We start from the raw sequence: 24,256 nt of genomic DNA on the forward strand, positions 1-24,256 counted from the left end.
AAGTTGAGAGAACTGAATCAATATGCTAATAAATTCAAGACAACATATAGTAACGTAAACTTAAAGAAGAATGCTGAGAGAATGTTGAGCAAAAGAAGAATCAACATAAGGCATGAGCTGTGAATGATGATTTGAAAAACCAAAGAGAAGTAGAGAAAGGAAATTCCAGGTTGAAAGAAAGGCATTCAAAAAGGTCAGGCAGGATGTAGAAACTTATACATGGGGGTTTGGAATGGAACATGAATGACCACATATTAGGCAGAAGGGTTGTATCCAAAAATAAAGGTATAAGGTCAGCATGTGCAACTCTCTGGAACTAAAAGTTAAAAGATACAACATGCTGGATATGATACAATATGCTGTCTTCAGGAGCATCCTAGAAATAACCAGCTGCATAATTAGAAGTCTGAAACCTCTTGAGATGAAGGAAGAGTCACCCTAAAAACGATTAACAAAATAAGCTATAATCTTGGAAGCTTTATTAAGTAATAACAAATGGGAAAAACAGACTAGCTGGAAAGTAAGAATTTGTTATTAGAGTTTCAACATTGACCAGGGGAAGTCAGCTCCAGTTAATTAGATGGAAATTTCTTTTGAGGGAAGTAGAATGACAGGTTATCATAATTTGATAGAAGAATCCCTTAAGAACATTTAAATTGGGCAGCTAGGTGACACAGTGGATAGAGCACTGGCCCTGGAGTCAGGAGGGCCTGAGTTCAAATTCAGCCTCAGACACTTAATAATTGCCTAGCTGTATGACCTTGGCCTAGTCACTTAACCCCATTGCCTTGCAAAAATCCCCACCACCCCTAGGGGAGGAAACATTCAAAAATACTTTTTTTTAAACAATATACATAATTATAAGGGCAGCGAGGTGCTGTAATGGATAGAGCACCAACCCTGAAGTCAGGAGGACCTGAGGTCAAATCCTGCCTCAGACACTTAATAATTATTTAGCAGTGTGACCTTGAGCAAGTCATTTAATCCTATTGTCTTGTCAAAAGAAAAAGAAAAAGAAACAAAAACCCCCAATATACATAATTTATCCTATAATTCAGTTCTGGATTCCACTTCAGTATAAGATTTCTTCTGGTAGAGTCATTTATTTTTTTTTTTTGTTTGTTTGTTTTAGGTTTTTGTAAGGCAAATGGGGTTAAGTGGATTGCCCAAGGCCACACAGCTAGGTAATTATTAAGTGTCTGAGACCTGATTTGAACCCAAGTACTCCTGACTCCAAGGCCTGTGCTTTATCCACTACGTCACCTAGCTGTCCCTGGTAGAGTCATTTATTTAACAATGTCGAGGGCACTATTTCCAAGAGTGATTTCAAACAAATTGAAAAATATTTTCTTGTCCACATTGATGATATATTACCTCCATTCATTCATAAATGTGCAATATTATAAAAATTATCACAGAAAAAACTATAGTAAAAAGCATGAGAAAAATATAGAGAGCAAAACCAGGTTGAAAGAAAAGTAGAAATCATCAGTTCACCAGATCAAATTAAAAGTGAAAGCTAATGAAGTGCTGTCTTCCTTTTCTAACAACTCAGATGATATCTATCTGTCTTTCTGTCTCTTTGTCTTTCTACCTATATATATCTGTTTCTAACTACCTATCTCTCTCTGAAAATCTTTAAATTTTCTACTTTTCATCCATTTTCACTCTCAGTAGCAAGAATTTTGGCAAAATTTACTGCCATTTTTTCACAGCATTTTGTGAGTTTATTTATTTCCTTTGTCTTTGCTGCTATAGCTAAAAAAGCACAAGTCAGATCCATATCTTCTTTAACTTGGAAATGCATTTTTAAGCAGAGATGCATTAATTATTATGCATTATTATGTATAATGAGAAATTAAGAAGAACTTTACCCAGATGAGTTTAGAATGTAAGGTGTTTGAAGTAATAAGACAAATATATATTTGCAAAGGTAGGGAAGGGAATGGAGGAAATATGGAAGATGAGAGGGGAAACTGGATTTCTTGGTTTGAAAGATTAACAGTAATAGATAAGTTCTGATAAATAAGAGTAGTCATTTGAAGTACAGCATTCAAATACTTGATATTAAAAGCATCTGACAACCTATACCTGGGTTGAGCTGAGCAATGGACATCAACAATGATTCCTTTACAATCATCTTTGATGGATCCTTCTATTTTATTTCCCATATTTTCTCACTAAGTTCTTACCCATTCCTTCTTCTTTTCTATGCCATCACCATCATCTATATTATTATTATTATTATTATTGCATTATTTCAGTAGCATGGTGACTTCTAAACTCTACTTCATTTGCGTATTATTACTGTTCTTATATTTCTTAAAAGGGTATTTTCATCATCCTACATCTTTATTCAAATACCTTTATTAATTCCCTAATTCCAATCACTGCAGTTCTAAATTTGTCTGCCTAGCTTCCCAGAGACCTCTACATAATTGGGACCCATTCCATCTACCACTATTTTCTAACACACTCCATGTAATGGCTAGTCTCAGTGTCCACACACACTCATTGCCACCTCTAGGTCTTTTCTTGTATTGATCTTTTTAATTGGTCAGGAATGCCCTCTTTACCACTGCCAGTCTATCTACTCATCCTTCAGAATCTAACTCAAGAACTACTCTTCCGGGCAGTTAGGTGGCACAGTGGATAGAGCCCCAATCCTGCAGTCAGGAGCACTTGAGTTCAAATCCAACCTCAGATACTTTATAATTACCTAGCTGTGTGGCCTTGGGCAAGCCACTTAACCCCATTGCCTTGCAAAAAACAAAACAAAACAAAAGAAAACTACTGTTCCATGAAACTTTCCTAACTATTCCAACCTTCACTGATTGTTTTTATCCTCTGAACTGCATTGGACTAAAAATCTAAGTCACACTGATTATATTGTAATACAATATAATCTTTTATTATTTGTTCTCTAAAACTAAGTTGTATAGAAGGTGCCGATCTGCATTGGTAGAGTTCTTTCTACCAATTGAAGTAATGGGTCCCTTTTCTACTTTTATTTTTTACTTTATATGATATATTCTTTCTTTGCTCCTTAAGGGTTGAAACCATGTTTTATACTCATTTGTTCTAGATAATATAGTTCTGAGCAATCAATAAATTTTTCTTTAAGGATTCATTTCTTTTTTAATTAATAAAGACTTCTTTGCAGAAAGGGAAATGTTATATTTGTTTGTGAAGTAAGGCTAAATCAAGGAAGAGTGCAAAATAATAGAATGAGACATTAATCAACTTTAAAAAGCTTGAACATCTTCTGAAAATGTCAGTGTGCGAAGCATTGCTAAGCTATTCCCTGTATGGCCATAGAAGGTCAAAGGTACATTCAATAACATTTTAGCAATCATCACTTATTGTACAAGCTTAGAAGTTACGGTTTCTCTCTTTTCATTTTTGTTTCAGGAAGATAGGAATGCCAAGGTTGAGAAAATTCTTAGGAGTTGGGTTTGAATGTATCAAGGTCACTTAGCTCCTAAAGCACAGTGGTTATTTGGATGACTGTTGAATCACCACAGTCCTTGACTTGAGAGGATTTTTATGAGTTTGGATGAATAATGAATCATGTTACCATAACAATTATAAACAGCCTAGAGATGTTCATATATGGCTTGTTTACTTAAGAAAAATCGAAAAACTATGAGTCAGATTCAGGATAATACAATGAGCTGGAATATTATTTGGACAGAACATTTGAGAAAGTTTGATGAAAGATGAAGGTACTATGAGAAGAAATGTTCATGAAAACAAGATCATCAGTTTTTTCAAGGTTATTTCACTTTGGTTAGGAAGTATACCATTTCTACTAAGAAATCCATAATGATAAAGGATTATATCCACTCGGGATTATTATAGTTTGATGTGTTATGTCAAGATGACCTGAAACAGCATTTGTTATATTAGATCTATTTCTACCTGGAAGTGGTTACAATGATCTAGACATCTAGATGCAGGTAACCATCCCTGAAGTCATATTTGATTTATGTTTCTTATTTAATTGAATAATAAACTATCAAACAGAAACACTTACATTTCCTATTTAATCATTCACCTAAATGAAATAAACAATTCAATTTCAACTTGGACAGTGGGAGTTTTCCAGAGATCTTTGTTTGTTCCTGTACATTTTTTGAAAAATTTTTATCAGTGATTTGGATGAAGCTATTACACACAGGTGACACAAAACTGGAAATAGCTAAGATTGGATGACAAAGTCAGAATCTAAGAAGTTGCCAGAATATTAAAACTTGAAGTCAAATATAATAGACCTGAATAGACTCACTTGTAAATTCAAAAGTAATTTTCTTAAATATGATGTGGGAGAAGAGCAGCTTGACAAGAGTTCACCTGAAAATGAGCTTTTAGCTTATGATGAGTAAACACTATATAGAACAGTCTAAACAGTTAAAGCAGCCTTTTGATACACTAGGCAGGGTATCTAAGCCTAGAATAATGATAATTATGTTGAACTTAGATCAGACTTGTTTTGAAGTGTTGTGTTAAGTTCTGGGTGCAACATTTGAGTAAAGATATTACTAAGCTGGAGAGTAGCCAGAGGAAGGCAACAGAGCTGCTTAAAGGTATCAACATCATTTCATGCCAGAATTACTTGATGGCTATAAATATGTGTAGCCTGAACCTGCTATCTTTTGTCTCTAACTTTTTGAACTAATATCCTAGAACAATTTATCTATACCCATCACTTTTATTTCCTCTTCTCTTTCTACTTTATCCTATGAACTCTGCCTTCCAACCTCATAATTTAACTACAATTTCTCTTTTTTCTTATTTTTTTATTTTTTTTGAATTTTACAATTTTTTTTTACTTTTTTGAATTTTACAGTTTTTCCCACAATCTCACTTCCCTCCTCCCCTCTCCCCACAGAAGGCAGTCTGATAGTCTTTACATTGTAAAACTACTCTTTTGAAGTTACCAATGATTTTTTAATTTCCAGATCTAATGACGGTTTCCTCTATCATTATTTTTCTTGAAAATTTCTAGTATTTAATATTGTTTTCTTCCATCTTCTGGATATTTTTTTCTTCTCTGAGTTCTCATGGTATTGTTCTCTTATTTTCTGTCTGTCTACTACTTCTTAACTTCCTTTTCTCATTCAATCATATCACATTCCTTGACTGTGAGTGTTCCCCTGGGTTCTATCCTGGGTCCATTTTGTTCTTTCTTTATACTCTCTCAGTCGATGACCTCATTAACTCCCAGAGTGTAATTATTTCTTCTCGGTAGATATCTCCCATATCTATTTATCCAACCATAGTCTCTCTTCCTAAGTTCACATAAGCCTATTAGACGAATCAGCTGCTCCAATAGGCATCTCAATCTTAACATATCCCAAACATAACTTATTATCTTCCCCATCCCCTCCCAAGACCCATACCTTACTTCTGAACATTCCTATTTCTGTTCAGGACATCATGCTGCTTTTAGACATACGGATTCTCAAACTTGATGTCATCCTTGATTCCTTAGTCTCTTTTCAATTGCCAAATGTTATTTCTACTTCCATAATAATATTCAAATCTCTCTTCCTTTCTCTACTCACACAACTTCCATCCTAATTAATATCCTTATCATGGTCTCCAAATTTATGTCCCTGTTTCAAGTCTTCATCCTATGTTCAGATGCCAAATTAATTTTCCTAAATTGTAGATGACCACAGAATTCACCTTGTCAATGAATTATAATGACTCTTTCTTTTAAAATAAAATATTTCCCTTAAAAATAAACTATAACCATGGTTTGACACTTGTATTTATATATCTATATCTATAACTGCATGGATCTATATTTATGTATATCTATATATCCTCCATAGATATTGGAATATATTAGAAAGATTTCCTAAAGAAGTTTAATCAATATAAATTGAGTACAGAATGAGATCACTTCAAAACAATTAGTTGACCCAAGTGGAAAGATAAGGTATCAAGGGAAACATTCATTTAGAATATCTTTCCATTTGTAAACTGTTATTTTAGAGAATTGTGGAGGATTATGAGTATTACCTAAAAAATAAACTATTGCTGAAATAAACAAGAGTTATTCACCGAAACATATTCATAAAGGTATTTAAGGATGAAACTGGATGGAAAGAAAAAGAATTGTTTCAATATTTGGGAATCATATTTCAATATAATTAGCCTTCTTAATAACCCTATTTTTATCTTCTACATTTAAAAAAGGGTCTGCAAGCTTCACCAGATTACCATTGGATGACACACAAAGTATTAGAAAATCTTATAGTAGAAGTCAGCTGTGGGCCATCAGGAAGTTCTGGACATAAGTATTCCCTCCTATCTGGACTTCTCACTTCTTCAGGCTATTATCAATTTATTGTAGATGAATGGCCATCTGGATAATTGCAAGGAATTTCCATATAGAAATTTCCCTAAGTAGATGAATCAAAGGTCCAGAGCCCCCCTTTAAAAAATAATAAAGTAGTATCTGAAAAATCCAGGGTATTTCACACTTTCTCAAAGGAATGCTCTTTCAAGACCACCAAGAAATGACCAGATATTATGAGAACCAATAAAGAAGTGACTGAGTGTATTCTGACTCCTAAAAACTTGGTAGCCAAAGAATGTGAAATATTATCTAAATAAATATTAAAGTTTTAATTACTGAGAACTTTTGAGACTAGACAGCTCAGAAATAGCCAAAGTTGTTGTCTTAATTTAACTTGAGACAAACCAACTATTTTGTAATTAGAAGCTATTTTCCTTACTTTTACCAGTTATTACTTGGTTTCTTCATATTTGATGAATGAACATGTTTTATTATGATGAATAATTTGTTTTATATTGGATGTGGTGTTTTCCTTGGGAGTACTCAGTTTTCTAACACTGACAGGCTTAGGTCACTATATCTGATATAAAATTAAAATAGGGGACTCACAACTAGTGATCAATATATTACAAAAAAGCCACAATGTAAAGTTGAAGCCAGAAACATAATTTCCACTTTAGCAGATTTTAAAGTCTTGGCAGTTAATTACTGTGGACACTTTAAAATAAATGTTCCTTTGACTTTTTGCAAATAAGAGTCACTCAGGTCAGTTAGAATTACTACTACATACTGAATTCAACTGAGAAGTCAACATAGTGAGAATTATTTTTTTAAGATGGGAGGTGGAACAAATACCTGAGGTAGAAAATAAGTCCATGATATCAAATTGTTCAAAGGTGTTGAAATTTAAGACTCTGTTTTGGCACAGGATTAACAAAATTCTAGTTGTTAAAGGAGTATAAATTGGAGAAGAGGTCAATGCTACCTTGAACTATACCTATAGGAAGAAAAAAACCCAGATAATTTTGAATCTGGCTTTTATTTTTATCGAAGGATGCATTGATACTTATGTCAAAGAACATATCAAAGATTTACTTTGCCTTTGGACAAAGGAAGGAAATTAGTACATCAGGATTTGGACTCCAGTATGACAATGGCAGACAGAATCTTGAGTCAGAAATTTGACTAGATTAGAGAGAACCTAAAGGAGTGGGTTAGACAAGCCTACTAGAGCAGACACTCTCAAAAAAGATCACCTAGACTTGGGACAGAAAAGGCAAGAGATCCAGAATCCAGGCAGGCAACAAGGAATAAGATTCAAGATTAGGAGGCTGGGAAACAGAGTCAAGCCTTGATGTAGAGTCTCTAGGAAACAAGAGAGCAGGCATGGTACTGTGACAGAGCTCGGCTTTGAAATCAGAATATATGGACTTGAATCGCCTTTCTGATACTGACTGTGTGATCTTACGCTAAGAATCAAAATTACAATGGGCAGGTTGGATGAGATGTCTCTGACATTGAACTCTAGATGTCTAATCTTTGCAAGACATCTTAGCAAAAGGTATAGGTGCCACCACCTTCTGAGTTATCAGTTGGTACAAAACAAAGGATACACCTGGTTAGAGAAGGAAAGTGAACGACAGATAGGGACTTATGGAGGCTCCTATCAGGAACACTACTCAACACTAGATGTACAATACCTTTATATAATGGCATTAAATGGATGTGTGGTCCAGTGCATGCTACCTCTCAAAGGAAGCAAGGATAGGGAAAGCTCCTGAGATTCTGTCCCAATTATGTTTCTTTAGGACCTTGTGAACAGAAGCACAGGACAAGATGAAAAGGACAATTGTTGCACTATAATCTCAATTTTATTTTGTTTCTGTCTTTACTATATCACTTATAAAAATTTATGTTTGTACTTTAAATGTAATTTAATACCTAAATTCTCCAGTCAACATCATGACAAATCACAAATAGAGCTGAAATCACTAATTTTGTAGTAGGCTGGAATAACTGCTTTCATTACTGTACTTGTTCTAAAATGCTAATTCGTCATTTACTTTGCTGTTGATCGAGCAATAAAACCATAATCTAAGTAACAGGACAAAATAGGATGAAATCCAAAAATATTGTTAAAGTTATAAAGGTATATAATGTATACAGTGAATGTGTATATGCACGTTAACACACAATTATTTATAATTCACTTTTAACCACATTGCAGTATCATAAAGAAGTCCTGTATATAAACAAAGCTATTATTTTTAAGAAGCTGGAATGTTCATTCTTTTACATCTATGGGTTCAGGAACACCTGACACCATATTAATTCTAACTCTTAGTAAAGAATTTAAGACTGATATTTATTGGTGTAACCTTCAAGGATTTCTGAATGACCACTATTCATTTCATTACAACGGTTCTGTTGATTGATGATCATAGGCTGATAAGTATGACATCATTTTTATTTGTTAATGTTGGGGGATGGAGGGAGGAGGATTGCTCCCGTCCTGTGCTGCAGCAAAACCTTGGCTGGAGATGTGAAGACCAGTAAACAGTGTCAAAGCCTGAAGTACTATTTGGGGAGCTTTCAGACAGCAAGATCCATGCTGCAGCTTGGCTTCTGTCCTTTGGTTGATTAAAATGAAAGGAAAAAAGAAAATCCTCACTAATCTTAACTGATAAAAGAAGTAAGGTTTTGCTTCTTTTGCTCTAACCAATTAACCCCTCATCCTCCCTTCCAATATGAATGACAAAATAATTGGAGCCATATGCTAAAAATATGAAACAAAGCAAAGCAAAATTTAAATACCATTGCCCAGCCAAAATCCCCTGAAGGTTGCAAAAGCAGCCATAGTGCTTAATGTGAATTGTGAGTGAATCAGTACTCAATTTAGCTATTACCAATAAGATCTTGTTTAGAAAAGCCAAGGTGTAGAACTCCTGATTCTTGCAGATTCCAGCAGTATAAACAACAATTACTTGATTGTTCAGTAGACATTAGGTCTGAGAAATCATAATTCATTAGTAGTTTATAAAAAGCTTGGCATCATAGTTCATCATTACCTTGGAGAATAGACAGACATTCATTCTTACCAATTACAGTAGAAAATAAAACAAGGAAGTTGAAGCAGAGGCCACTGAGGGATGATGCTGAGCACCTCTACTGTTTTTATGTTTATCACCCAGAAAAAAAATGAACTCAGCATTATAGGTTCTTATTGAATCTATTGGTTCAATTGGACAGATTATCCATTAAATAGACAACTCGAATGTCTTTGCAATTCACTCAAGCTCTCCAAAGTCTAGTGTTTTTACTGTGATTATCTGAATTAAATCTGAAGGTGGGAGGAGGGGACTGCAAAGGCCTAGCTTTCTTTTAGGCATTCCAGATTTTAATTAGATGGAAAAAATTATCAAAAGGACATATAAAAGTACAGAACTTTCCTTCTTCAAATGAAAATGCAAATTATAGGGCAGGACTATGGCTTTGTTGGTTGCTTTTCATATGTTTAGGAGGAAACATAAACCCTAATTATTTTTTCCAACCTAAGACATGGTGAAATTAATTTTTGAGGAAAGAGATAACAAAATTCATAATGGCAAGATGAGTTTGCCATATTTTATTCAATATTTTAATTATTATTTTCTGCCTTTCAAAAACCTCACTATGATTCTATATCTATTCCCCAGAGGTCAGAGACCTTTGTCCAAAGAGCTCAAGCTTTTTAAAAGAATAACTGAATCTTCTGTTTATTTTCTATACTTCATGGTGCTCAGGAGAGAAATAAGCAAATATTCAACAAATATTTGTCAAATGAAGCAATGAATGGGTTTATGACAAGTTAGTATTGAGAAAATCAAGCAAATGCAAGATAAGAACTGTATTTGAGTTCCTGAAATAGTATTTGCACATATGTATGTGTAAATATAATATTTTGTACATACACATAGACATACAAAAACACTACCACTGGGGTTTTGCAAACTAAAAATAAAAATAACTACCCTTAGTTAAATGCTTCTGACAATAATCCATCAAATTTTTTGCCATAGAAAAACCTCAGAGATCAAAAAACAAACACGCCAGTTAAGCATGAAAAAAAGACATTATTGATTTGATTCTCCATAAGGCAGAATGTTATTCATTCTGATAAGCAGATAGATTATAGACATCAGGAATTATGAAAATGCAAAAATAGCCTTAAAGAGTTAAAATAAAAGCAGTCTTCAATTACCTGGCTTTTCCAAGGCATCTTACACATTAAGAAATCAAGCAGAAATTGGAAATTGACATTATTTACATTGAGCATTAGGTAAAAAGGGGACAAAAAGAAAGGAGTCTTCTATTCTTATGACAGTCCTGTAAGGCTGGTTTCTCATGCTGCAAAGAGCATATGAAATAAGAACGAATCACATTCCTTCCACACACACACACACACACACACACACACACACACACACACACACAGTAGCAGATCCTTGAACAAAGATGCCTTACAATAATAATAATAATAATAATAATAATAATAATAATAATAATAATAATAATAATAAATGTGGTAGTGAAAAGGTTAACAAGGTTTTATTTCCAAATCCCATACTGAGTCATCCCTGTTCTTTCAGATTCACTCTCTATCATTCATTCTACCTGGAAAAGGCAAATCAGTGAATTTAACCTATTAAAATTCATATGGGATTAGATTTCCCCCCCTTCTTTTAGAGGCAACTATGCTTATTATTTTCAACAAGGAAACAGGACACAGTTTTCTCCATGCTTTCTCAAACCTTCAAAACTAATCAACCGATCAAAAATGTGCCAGATATTCAAATGACTCAGTTGATTTTACATTCATTCAATAATCAAACAGCTCTGGATAACATATAAAGATGATATGAAATCAGTCAATGTAGAATATCCTCACATTTAGCATCCAAATGAAAAAACTAAGAAAACAGAAAATGATTCAAATGAAAACATGCAGAGGACTGAAAGAATGGATCCTTGCTTCCCCCATCCTTAAATACATAAAAAAATAACATGTGGTACCTTTTGATTTTCTGAATGAGTAGTTTCCAATCAATGTTTTCTGCGTTAATGATACCAAGCTGAAGAATCTATAAAAATAAAATAAAAAAGAGAAAAATATATATGCAGAAAGATAATTTTTTGAAATAATAGATTAATCAGCTTACAAAGAAGCAAATGTATTCTTCCCGGTAATAAAATAAAGCTATGCCTTGAGTTCATCGGTATTGCTGTAATGCAGTACTTCATTTCCATAAGGCTCAATCCTTGTTTCTTAGAGAATTTTCCTAAATCAGACAAAGTGAATCCTTTGAAAGAAAATCATTACCGGCGCATATGCAGCAAGACCCCCAAATCCTATTCTTCAAGGACTGCTGCAAAATCATTCTTCTCGAGTGTTATTATCCATTGGTTTGCCATCTACTTCTAGACAGACGCAGTCTGCAAGCCGCCAGCTTGTGTCTATGTGTGTCGGGAAAATGAAAACTGCAAATTAAAAAAAGTCCCTGCAGTGGCGAAAAGGAAAATAAGGCGAGTGGGAGAGGGAGAGAGAGCTCGGTAGCCACAGAATTTTCGAGAATGATGACAAGCCACCCAGCTCCGCCATCATTCACTCACAATAGGATGCTGCGCTGCTGGCAGATTTAGCAGTTTGTCAAGGGGCTTCTGGTATCAAGTGCCTGACAGGCATTTTAATTGCATCCAACCAAGTGTGTCCCCAGGAGTCAGTCCTATAATCCTATGAATGTCCTCATCTGGTTGCCTTTGTGCTAGATACACACACACACACACACACACACACACACACACACACACACACACACACACAAACACACAAACACACACACTTACAGTATACATAGCCAGCAAAGAACCTTAATACTCACTTAGATTTCAAATACTGGGTCTAATTAAAAGGAAGTTTCTAGGGACTTTAGATTTTATCTGCATTAAAAATCAAGATTTTGATTTTTTTTCTGTTTAGTATTTTGGCTATTAAGTTTTCAAGAACTCAACCAAAATGAATTATGGACATTTTCTTAATTATACCTCAAAGCTAATTGACTGAATATAAATAGAATGGAGAGATACCTGCCTGTTTTTTTTAATTAAAAAAATCTAGCTTTTTGTGGCTTTTTACTATTTATGAGGAGGAATATTTCCCCCCCTTTTTTTTGGTGTGGAAAACAGCAGATAAAAGAAGACTGGGGACTAAGGCTGAATCATGATATAGTGGTAATCACTTTCACATATTTCCCCATTTATTCAATTTCCCATTAAAGCAAAGAGGAGATGATTGCTTTTGTTATTCAGGGACTCTTGCATTCCCAATGTTCCAAAGGGGGGAGAAGAATATCTGGCATAATCAGTTTCCCCACTATGCTAGCAACTTAACAGTTGCATATTCCCATTTCAAATTGCCCTTCAAGGAGATTAAATGAGAAGAAATTCCCTATTATTCTATGAAAGGAAATAGACAAGAAATTTGGTAAATAAAATACATCTCTAAACTATACATATAATATTGCATTAACTAACAATATTAATCCAATGTGTATCAAAGGAGTTGGGTTGTAAAAAAAAAAAGGACGGGGAAATTGCTGAGAGAACTATTTATGGTAAAATCACTATGGTAACCAGCAATGAAAAGTAGAAAGAAAAAATAAGGATTGGGGATGAGGATAGAGGAAACTTGGAATACTCAGATCCTCAAAGTGATTTGAGAACAAAAGAAGAAATTTGGAGACATAAAAAAAAAGGAATGATTTTTATGCATCGATTTTTTTTTCTGTCTTGAAGTAGGGATGGGTCCTTTTTGGGGTCTCTCTGCCCTTCTATCCCTACTGTGCATTGGAATACATTGAAAGGAATTAGATCTCTCCTCTAAACAACCTTCACTCCTCACTTTTTTTAATCTCTAAATTTTATCTTCACTCCTCTCCTTTCAAATTAATGACATAATACATTAAATCATTCTGGTAGTCGAACCCTTTGATGACCAGCAAATTATAGAACTTTAGAGCTAGAAGTGACCTCATAAATCATGAGGACCCAGATCTTCTTATTCCTTGGTTCAGTGTTCTATTCATCATATTCAACTACTGTTATGCCCTTACTCTTTTTCTCTCATCCTATTTATGTGCTAAGTCAGTTTTAGAAATATTCTGTCTGTTTTGGATATTGCTTTTTATTTATATAAGCAGCAGTATATTCATCCTATAGACTAACTTATATCTAGTATTTGTTCAGAAATCCATTAAGATCAGCAAAAGTCAGATTAATTAATTAACCAAATCTTATTCCCATAAACTCTCTTGTTTCTATTCTGATAGGCATGACTGACCTTTGGGGAAAAGATCTTGTTGAATCTGAACCAAATCATATTATTCTATATACTTTCGACTACTCCTGACATCATCCATTTTTTGCTAACAGGAAATTCTAGAATAAGATTTATAGCTGGGTCTCCAAAGATTCTTCTTTGGTGTTTACAATATGAGCCTGCCTTTGGTGATTCAGAAATGATGCCAAGGTATTGACACTAGATTTAGTCAGAAAAATGATTGTTTATCTCATTCCCTTACATAACCACCTGGTCTTACAATATCTGTAAAAGTTTTTTTTCAACTCCAACCAATCAGATATTCAAGTTTTACACATTTGATTGTCTTCCCCAAGCCTCTTCTCAAGTAAGATACTTGTGAGATTAATTTACCCAGAGGTTGATCTGTACTACTTTAATTTTTTCCTAAACACTCAATATCATCAGTCTCTTTCACATATGGGTTCAATCATTTATATTCTTTAGATTGGAATCATTGTTATGTTTAAAAGGGAATTTCAGATCTAGTAAAAAAGCTTCTCCAAACATGTATAACTTCACTAATCTTAGCAAAAAATGTCTGGCAAAGCATGAGTTTTATAGTTCTAGGTATCTCAAGTTTTGTTGACTTATTTTTGTCACTAAGGATTACTTTCTTGAATCCAGATTTTGGGGCAAGACTATCTCTTACATTTAGGATCCATTTCTGTATGCAAGGATATGATACAAATGAGCATTTACTCTTTCAATGGATACTGAATACTCCAAAGGTCCTCCCTTCCCCCAGCAAACTAAAGGATGAAAGAATGGGAACAGTTTCAAAAAAAAGTCTTTTTCCAAAGAAATTCAGTGGTAACTCCTGGCTCAGGACTTAGAAATATAACAGTACAACCTCATTTGATCTCATTCTGTTCATCCATTTTTTAAACTGGATCTAATTGTACTAAATCTTCTGAGGATGATGGAAGAAAAAGCTACACATGTGATTTTAGAGGGAAATTCTTTCCTCTTTAGACACCAGCTGTCTCAGTGAAACATTCTATTGGTTTGGAAAGGTCATGCTAATTAATCCAACAAAAACATTCACCATTAGAAATAAACAATGAGCATATATGGTAGGATGCAATCTCTGACCTTAAAGAGTTTAAAGATAAAGACAGAGAGACACATAAAGGACAATGCAGTTTCCTAACCCTCAAAAATAGATTGATAGAGTCTTTTTAAAAACAAGTAGATTGAGAATGTAGGAAATGACCTGGGATACAGAGTCAAATGAAGGAGGGCACATTACCATCTATAGTCAGTTATCCCTTTAGCCCTGAACCTTTTACTCATGACTTTCAATTCTACTTCTACCCTAGAAAATTTATAGTAGAAATACCACTGGATTTGGATTTAGAGGATCTAAACTTATCAAATGGAATCCTTTATCCAGTGAGGAGACTGAGGCTCAGAAAAGGTCATCTATTTTGTCCAATGTCACAAGGAAATAGGAAGCCAATTTGGGCTTTGAACTCAAGTCCTCTGAATTACAACTTCACTACTCTTTTTCCATACGAGGTTGCCTCTCATCATATGCCCTGCCTCCAGAGATTGTCATCTCCTTAAAGGGTAGGATTATTTTGCCTTTCTTTATATTCCCAGTGCTTATCACAGTACCTGGCAAACAGTGAACAATTAATAGCAATTAATAGATACTTATTGACTCAATTTGACTGCTCAGTGATAACTCTTTTAGGGCATATTTAGGCAAGATTGATGTGTACAATTCAATCACTCATCCATGGTTGATTTTTGTTAAACAGAACACGTTCATTTCACAACCTTTAAATAACTGAAAGTAGTCATGTGAGATCCTCTTCTCTCAACAAACATAGAAAGTATTCTTCATTCCTATATACTCATTTTCTTATTGACTAATTCCTTTCAGAACCTCCAATTTAAAGAAGCTCAAGCTGAGAGATCTTCATTCCTCTCATCACTGAATTGCCAGTTCATCTCCACAGGAATTTATCTGCCATGACATAGAAACAACTTTACCCTAGAAGTTCATTCTACAACTGTACTATTTAACATAATTCTCTGCCCCAGAGACACCATCTTTTGATTAGTTGATTACTCTCAAGTCCTTTAAGAAAGAGATCCAAATCAATGATGTCTTCATCTTTCTCCATCCTAAATTGCTGACATCTCTGAAAGGACTTGTCCTTGCATATACTTCCTCCTTTCACATCCACTTTTTTAGTTATTTTTTTGTGTTGTCTTTTCTTATTAATATGTAAGCTCCTGGATGGCAAGGGATATCTTTGCATTTTTATTTATATTCCCAGAATTTTCCAGAGTCCAAGGCAATAGAAAATGTTAATTTACAGAATGAATGACACTAAAAATTTAACAATACAAACCCATGTGAGGTGGCTCTAGCACATTCCTTGTTTCAAGGGGTCATATTCACCATCTTGGTTGCTCCCCTCTAGTTGCATCTAAACTTGTTAATATCCAACCTAAAATATATTGTCTAGAACTGAAAATTTCATTCAGACATAGCAACCTGAGATTGAGTTAACTTTTTGGATGTCATTTCATATTGTTGCTTTATAATGAATTTATTCCCCTAATAATTGTTCCCCTGCTCAATTATGGGCTTAAACAGTTGAATTTTCAAACCTAAATGCAGTCCTTTACATTTATTACTATTATATTTCATCTGACTAGATTCAGCCCATCATTTCATCCTGTCAAAATCTTTTTGGAACCTAATTCTGTCATCCAACATATTAGCTAGTTTTTCTAGGTTCATGTCAGCTGATGTTTTAAGAAACATGCCATCTATAATTTCACTTCAGGCAGTGACAAAAATGTTTAGTAGATTGAGGGCACAGTCTTGTGGCAAAACACTAGATAAGTTCTTTTTTGAATCTAGTCTTTCAACTAGTCTTGAAGTCAAATGTTGGTTCAGAGAGAGTCCAATAGAATGCTGAGGTCAGAGAAAAGAAAATCTGTGCTCAAGTCATGGCCTGTGACATTTATAAGCTTTGGAGTCAATCAAGTCACTTAACTTTACTCAACTAGAGGAAACTCTTTAAAACCCATCCACATAAATATGGCACCAAAGAAATCACAAATTCTTGAAACATAAAACAGGTAATCCTCTATTATCAATAAATTAGATTTGGCTTGCCCCATATAACTACACCACAATCTTGTTTGTCAGCACTATCTAATGAAAAAAAATCAAGATTAACCTATAGTCTTTTGATTACTGAATGGTCTCATGCCTCCTCAATATTTTAGCTACATGGGGCATTGTATTTTATTAAATCTCACTTTTTCACTTCTACAACTCTATTGTAGTTCTTCAACTTCAACTTCTCTGTCTCTGGTACTTTAATAAGCCTCTATCCCTGCAAGAGTGCATCTGTGACCTTGGCTTCTCCTGGTCGTTGGCAAATAGATACCAATTGTCTTTCTTCCAAGCTCCATATCTATCTATGTCAATGCTGTCTTAGATATTTTAAGTCTTAGAAGGTGAAAGGTAGGGGAAGATTAACGAAGCAAAAAAAATTGACTTTCATCATCTTGTCTGAGGGTCCTACTGTTATGTCAAACATATCATTTGCAAAACCACATTTTTGTTTTTTGTTCCCCAAATCATCATTTTTCCTAACAAAATTGATTAGAACAATTATTATCTCAGCTACTAATGTGCAGAACCTTGGCATCATCCTTATCTTTCTGTCCTTCCATCTTATTATATCCTCTCTAGACAAGATTACTTCATAAACTTGCTAGGTAAACTTTTACTTTGGTCCTTTTATTCTACTAGGTTATAATCCAAGTTTTTAAATCAAGAAAACAACCATTTCATATGGTGCTAAATGATCTTAAAAGTCATTAATTCTATATAGCTTATCTGAATTATATTATCATATGTTTAGAATGACAATAGCATATAAAATGTATTTAAAACCATAAATATATTCAATTACTTCTCACAGAATCTAGAAATGGAAGAGACCTAGGAAGTCATCTGGTTCAACTCTTCTATATATAGATGAGTAAACTAAAGCCTAGATAGGTCAAGTGACTTGCCTGAGGTCAAACAAGTAGAAATATGGTATTTAAAGACAGGTTCTCTGACCCTAAGGAAAATCTTTTCTTTTGTGCTGGATTATAGTAACATTAAGAGTCAAAATATGAAACTCTAAGACTGAGTGATGTGAGTAAGGTGGTACCATTTACCAGAAAGAGAAAGGGGTGGGAGATAGGAAGCTGAATTTGGTCTTCAACACATGAATTTGATTTGGAAACAGAACATCCAGATCAATAAATTTATAATTGGCTATTGATAATATTGGAAAAACTCTCAGGAGAGGTTAGGTGAAAATAAGAGATATGGAAATAGATGAGACTGTTAAAGCAGACATAGAGAGAAAGAAGAACTAGGAGGCAAGAATCTTAGGAGATATTCATATTTATGGGAGGAAGGAGAATGAGGAATAATCAAATGAATGTCCAACAAATTCCATGAAATGTGGTATCTAAACAATAAGATGGTGTCAAGAAAAAGAAAAATGATCTATAATAAAATTTTATTAATGCCTTATATATATATATATATATACACACACACACAAACACACATACACACACACACACACATATATATATATATATATATACCTTGTTTTTGAATCCTCCTTTATAATAGAGAGAAACAATAAAACAAATGTAAAAACAATAAGGTATGGAGATTTTGTATGATGGCATACAAATACATTATTCCATACCTTTGCCTGCTTATTCTCTATCAAAAAAATAAAAGTGTACTTTTTTTATCTTTGATACTAAGACAGGTCATCTAATTAATAATGTTCTATTGACTTTTCTTGGTGATTTATTTTCATTTTTGTAGTCAATCTGTTTATTATTCTACTAACTCTTACTTCGTATCAGCTCATACAACTATAATCAGTAATAATGGATGTAATTTTTATATCACAGTGGGATTTACAAAACAAACATATAATTTGCAACCATGTTATAAATTTGCAAAGCAAATATATTATCTTCTATCTTGCAATGTTTTTGTGACATAGGCATTAAAATAATTTTTAGTTCCATTTAGAAAGAAACTGAAATTCAGAGAGACTGAGTGATTTTACCATAGTTAAACAGTGTTACCAAAGAGATTTTCAGTTTTTTTTCTTGGACAAAGCCTAGAGAAGTATTCACTAGTAATGTTTCTCTGGGTTATGCTAAAAAGAAGATAAGAAGGATGAATACTAAAGAAAAGAGCCCTTTATTTGCTGATGAGAAGGTTTTCAGTGCCTTTGGAATATATAATTTCCATAGAGAGTTAGGAACAGAGTTCAAGGTTGAAAAATGAGAACTGTGGTGAGAAAGCAGATACCTTGCGTGTAAACCTTATTTCTAGAATTTGGAAAGAAGAACATGAATCCTTTCTTCTGACATAGATGAATGTGGGTATTTTACAAATACCTACCTCCCTTTCTTTTGGACATTTTAGCACATATGCTCTGTAAAGAGGGTTACCCTATATGTGTAGGTGGGTGTTCCTGAGTGGGCAACTGAACCAGTGAATGTGAGAGTGTGAGTGGGTGAGTGTGAAGCCTTATTTAATAGGAAGCAATACTCTATGATTCATGCAAGGGACTGAAGACACAACTGCTTGAGTTCTTTCCTGCATTCACTGACAAATTCAAATTAAATGCTGACTTTTTGAATTTTTAAGTAACAAACATGGGTGAAATGGGGAAAAATAAACCACTGTAAAAATTCAGCATATTGTAGGCCTGGGCTATTAACAATGCCAAATAAAGCAATAAAAGAACTTCTAGCAACTAAATAGGTCATTTTCTTTAAACTATCCACCATTCCTTATTTTTAAACAGTCAATAAATAATCATTACTACTAGTAAAAAAAGTAGATAACTGTGGAATAGATATAAGAAAAAAATTGGCACATAAATATAATGGAATACCTCTGCAGTCTAAGAAATGACAGCTATGAAGAATTCAGAGAAACATGGACACATTTGTATGAACTGAAACTGATTAAGTTAGAACAATAGGCAGAATGATTATAAAAAATGAAAATGAAAACACGAAGAAAAATCAGCGGACTTTTATTATTTGGATAACCAGTCTTAGTATTAGAGATGAAAAAATGCACCTTCATTTTCTTGATAGAGAATAGGCAGAGGTGTGGAATGATGCATATACACCAATAAAGTCACTATGACTTATTGTTTTTGCTTTACTATTTCTCTTTATTATAAGGGAAGTTTTGGTGGTAGTTTATCTCTGTCTCTATCTCTTTCTCTATCATCTATATCTCTATCTCTGTCTCTATCTTTGTCCCTGTCTCTGTCTCTGTCTCTGTCTCTATCTCTATCTCTATCATCTCTATCTCTATCTCTATCTCTATGTCTATCTCTGTCTCTATCTAATCTATCTATATATCTATCTATAAATGTATATTAAGGGGGCATCAATAAAAATCTTAAAATACCCCTAAATCCTCAAATTCAAAAAGCTACATTTGATTAGAGATGGAAGTCTGGTAAGACACATAACCAAAATATAAAATAAATAAATAGATAAATGAATAAATGCCGATGTGCTTGGGTATATCTCCTTCCTTCTTTTGTTTTGCCTATTAATTTCCTACCTTTCTTTTTAGGATTTTTTGCAAGGCAATGGGATTAAGTGGTTTGTTCAAGGCCAGCTAGGTAATTATTAAGTGTCTGAGGCTGAATTTGAACTCAGGTTCTCCTGACTCCAGGGCTGGTGTTCTATCCACTGCACCACCTATCCGCCCCTTTACCTATCTTTTTTTAACACCCAAACCAAATGGTAACTCTTTCAGGAAACTTTCCCTGATTCTTCATTTGATAATAAGCTTTCCCCTTTCTCAGACACCTTGTTTTACATGCCTTTGAAACCATTATTATTTATGATATAGTATCTCTCTATTCATATCTACTCATCTATAAAGTCCTTAAGGAAAAGAGCATACATTTTGTAGAACAGTTTTTTCTTCAGCATCTGCTATACAATACCCTTCACATAGTAGATATTTATTAAAATGCTTGTTCAATTAAATGGAACATCACAGTGTTTGAAGTGCTTATTGTTATAATTAAGAGGGATGGATAGTCTCTTCAGTTTTCACCATGCAGCAGCCTTGCTTCCCGAAGTCCACTCTATTTTTGCCTTTCTAATGTCACCCTTGGCAATAGCCTTTTATCTCTGCCATTTACTAACCCTCAAGATGTTCTCTCTCTTGCTCATCAGTTTCATTAGGCGACAGTTTTCCTTTCTAACCTAACCCTCTGCTCTCATAAAGTGTCAGACATTCATGTAAATGTACTTTTAAGACACCTTATTTATCAATCAAATTAGCTTCCATGAACTATGAGAAGTGATATATCCATACTCTACCCAGATATGTGCTGGTAAATGTAACAACTAGATCTCAAAATATGTAAAATAATTAAGTTTAATCTGCTTTGTCAAAATTCTCTCTATCATTTTCTTAAATCCAAGCAACAAAAGAATAAATCAAGCCCTGATTTCTAACATTTTCCAGTTTTTGAGGTGTAAATGTTCACACTGAAAAATGGTGATCTGCTCTTTCAAGTCTGTACTAATTTCCAGCACACTCCTGACAGTACCTCAGTCATCCAGAGTAGATGGCTATTCCTTATATCTCAGTACCACCCCAAAATCTTTTAACTCCAGGGCTAGAGCTCTTTCTGTAACTCCACCTGGCTAACCCTCTTTCTACATAGTCTTGATGCTGGAGTTAATAGTTCAAGCATGCACTGTTATTTTGCTCATGCTAAGTCAATCTCAATTGGAAATAATTTCTATTATATCCTTTATTTACTCTTACTTCCAATCTGATAAATGCTACTGGAAGAAGTCAGGCAACCAAATTGATTATAAAATCATGTTCTTTAATTTCAATTGGGATCTTATTTTTTCATGGAAGTACTTTTATTATAGATGACTGATGCTCTAATGTATTTCTTCTTCAAGTCCATCACCACTCTATCTCTCAAGAAATGAATTCAACTCCTAAATTTGGGAGAAAATTGAGGTTGTCTCTTCAGACCTCTTGTAGGTCTTCTGCTCTACACCTCAAAATTTCTCTGTACCTCCACCTGTAATCTCCCATATTTGCTCTAGATTCTGAGAAAGAGTAATACTTTCCCTGATCCTTGCCAAGGTCTATCCATTTACATTTTTACTTTGATCTTATCACCTCCCATCATTTTATGAGCTCTCATCTTTAACAACTGATTCTTCTCTGCTTCAATCTCTCTGTTTATTGTATTCTGTTCTTGATGTGATGAGGTTTCTTTTATCCTCATTCTTAAAAAAATAATTTTCACCTGACTCTACCATCACTCCTACCTCAAGCTTCTATGAAGAATTGGTAGGGATCTCTGGGGCAGCTAGATGATACAGGGAATAGAGGGTCAAGCCTGGAGTAAGGAAGATTCATTTCCTAAGAACTTTGCAATCTGTCTTGCAAATCTAACCACTACTCAAACTGCTATGTCAAAAGAAGATGCTTTAATTGATAAATGATGAATTGCTTCTTCTCTGTGCTTCTCCTTGATTATCTGTAGCTGTTCATATCCCTGAGAAATACTTTGTTCTCCCAGATATTCTCCCTATCCTGAGAGTCCCTTGACACCTCTCTTTCCCAGAATTTCTCTTATCAATCAGAATTATCTTTCTTTGTTCCTTTTGCTAGACTGTCATTCACCTCTTGCTGGCAAAGAGTGATCTCTATATATCCTATACCCACCAGACCATCCCTTTATTCTTTATTTTTAGGTAGCCTTCTGTCTAACTGGTCTCCTTTGCTTCAAGTCTCTTCTTATGCCAATCTATCCTTCAGGAGTCAGGCTTTGGTCTTGCCATGTCACTCACTACACCCACAATCAGTGAGCTCTGGTGGCTCTCTATTATCTATAGCATGAGATACAAACTTTTCCATTTGATATTCAAAACTATTCATAATATGACCTCTTCCTAGATTTCCACTCTTCTTACATTTTACTCCCCTCCACTTACTCTATGATCCATCTATCTTAATCTAATTGCAACTGTCAGATACGGTACTTTAGCTCCTATATGATTAGTCCTTTGTGTTGACCTTCCTCCATGGTGGCATGCCCTCTCACTGACTTTCCTCAAGACTTTGTCCAAGTTATACCTTTGTAAGACTCCTTGGGGCAACTAGGTGGCACAGTGGATAAAGCACCAGTCCTGGAGTTGGAGTACCTGAGTTCAAATCCGACCTCAGACACTTAATAATTACCTAGCTGTGTGACTTTGGGCAAGTCACTTAATCCCATTGCCTTGGAAAACTAAAAAAAAAGACTCCTTTCCTGGTTCTTCCACCTACAAGTGCATTTTCCTCTGAGATTAGTTTCCATTCCATTTGTATATCTTTTTTCATGTACTTAGCTATCTTAATGTTGCACATTCCTGTAAAACACACATATAGACACACACACACACACACACACACACACACACACACGCACACACACAAATTGTCTTTTTTTTTGGTATTTCTTTTCTGGCATCCAGGAACACAATACATGATCACCAGGTTACTGAGTGTTCAATCATTATTTCTACAGAAATAGCTTCTAAAGATATTTATGCATGCAATATGTTCATGTGCATGCATGTATATGTGCATGTCCACATTATACATGAATTACACACATATATCTATAATTTCTAGATACTTCCACATAGTCAATTGCCACTAGAATTTCTATGTAGATGCCTCATTGACCCTTCAAACTCAACATTGAAAATTAATAATCTTCTTTAATAAAACTGCCTATCCTCTGAAAACTTTTTCCAGTTGAGACATCCATAATTTCTTCACTGAAGTTTACAATATAATAGATTTTAAAGATTCTTTCCTCTCTCTCAGTCCCATATCTATTCAACTGCCAACAACCTCTGTCTCTTTTACTTAGTTACCACTTTAATTCAGTCACTCTTTACCTCTTACTTTCAATGTTGTAATAACCTCACAGTTGTTGTTTCTATCTTCCAAACCATTCTCCAAATAGACACTAAGAGATTGCCTAAATTGTAGTCTGACTACATCCTTCCTTTGCTTAAAATTCATCAGCAACTCCACATTTCCTCTAGGATAAAATATAAACTCTTCAGTCTAAGACTTGGAATCGTCTATAATATGACTCAAAACATCTTTTCTGCAACATTTCATATTACTCCTTTGTACTCTTCCAAAAGCTAGTAGATGTTCCCCAAACTTGACATTCTGTCTCCAACCCCTGTTTACCTGCTCAGCCTCCTCCTAATTACTGTAGTCTATTTCCTGCCTATTTTTGATTTTTTGGAATCCTTATCTTCTTTCAAAGATTAATTCAGGTGCCACCTCCTCAATGAGTCAGGAAGACCTGGATCCAAGTCCTGCCTACACAAGCTATTCAATTTCTTGGTGCTGTAGGCAACTCCATAAGCCTACAAACTACAAATTTGTTGCTGATCTACACCATTGG

At 34.3% G+C, this 24,256-nt stretch overlaps 1 long non-coding RNA gene across 2 annotated transcripts in view; it reads right to left on the minus strand.

The window, feature by feature from the left end:
- The window catches only part of LOC141490999 (uncharacterized), a 233,603-nt gene that overhangs the window by 51,748 nt on the left and 157,599 nt on the right, over positions 1-24,256 (minus strand). For both annotated transcript variants that reach the window (XR_012469423.1, XR_012469422.1), the window contains exon 4: positions 11,363-11,430. This is a non-coding gene — a long non-coding RNA (uncharacterized LOC141490999). The remainder of the gene's footprint in view (positions 1-11,362; positions 11,431-24,256) is intronic.

This window comes from Macrotis lagotis, chromosome 6, assembly GCF_037893015.1.
Source record: "Macrotis lagotis isolate mMagLag1 chromosome 6, bilby.v1.9.chrom.fasta, whole genome shotgun sequence".
Lineage (NCBI taxonomy): Eukaryota > Metazoa > Chordata > Mammalia > Peramelemorphia > Peramelidae > Macrotis > Macrotis lagotis.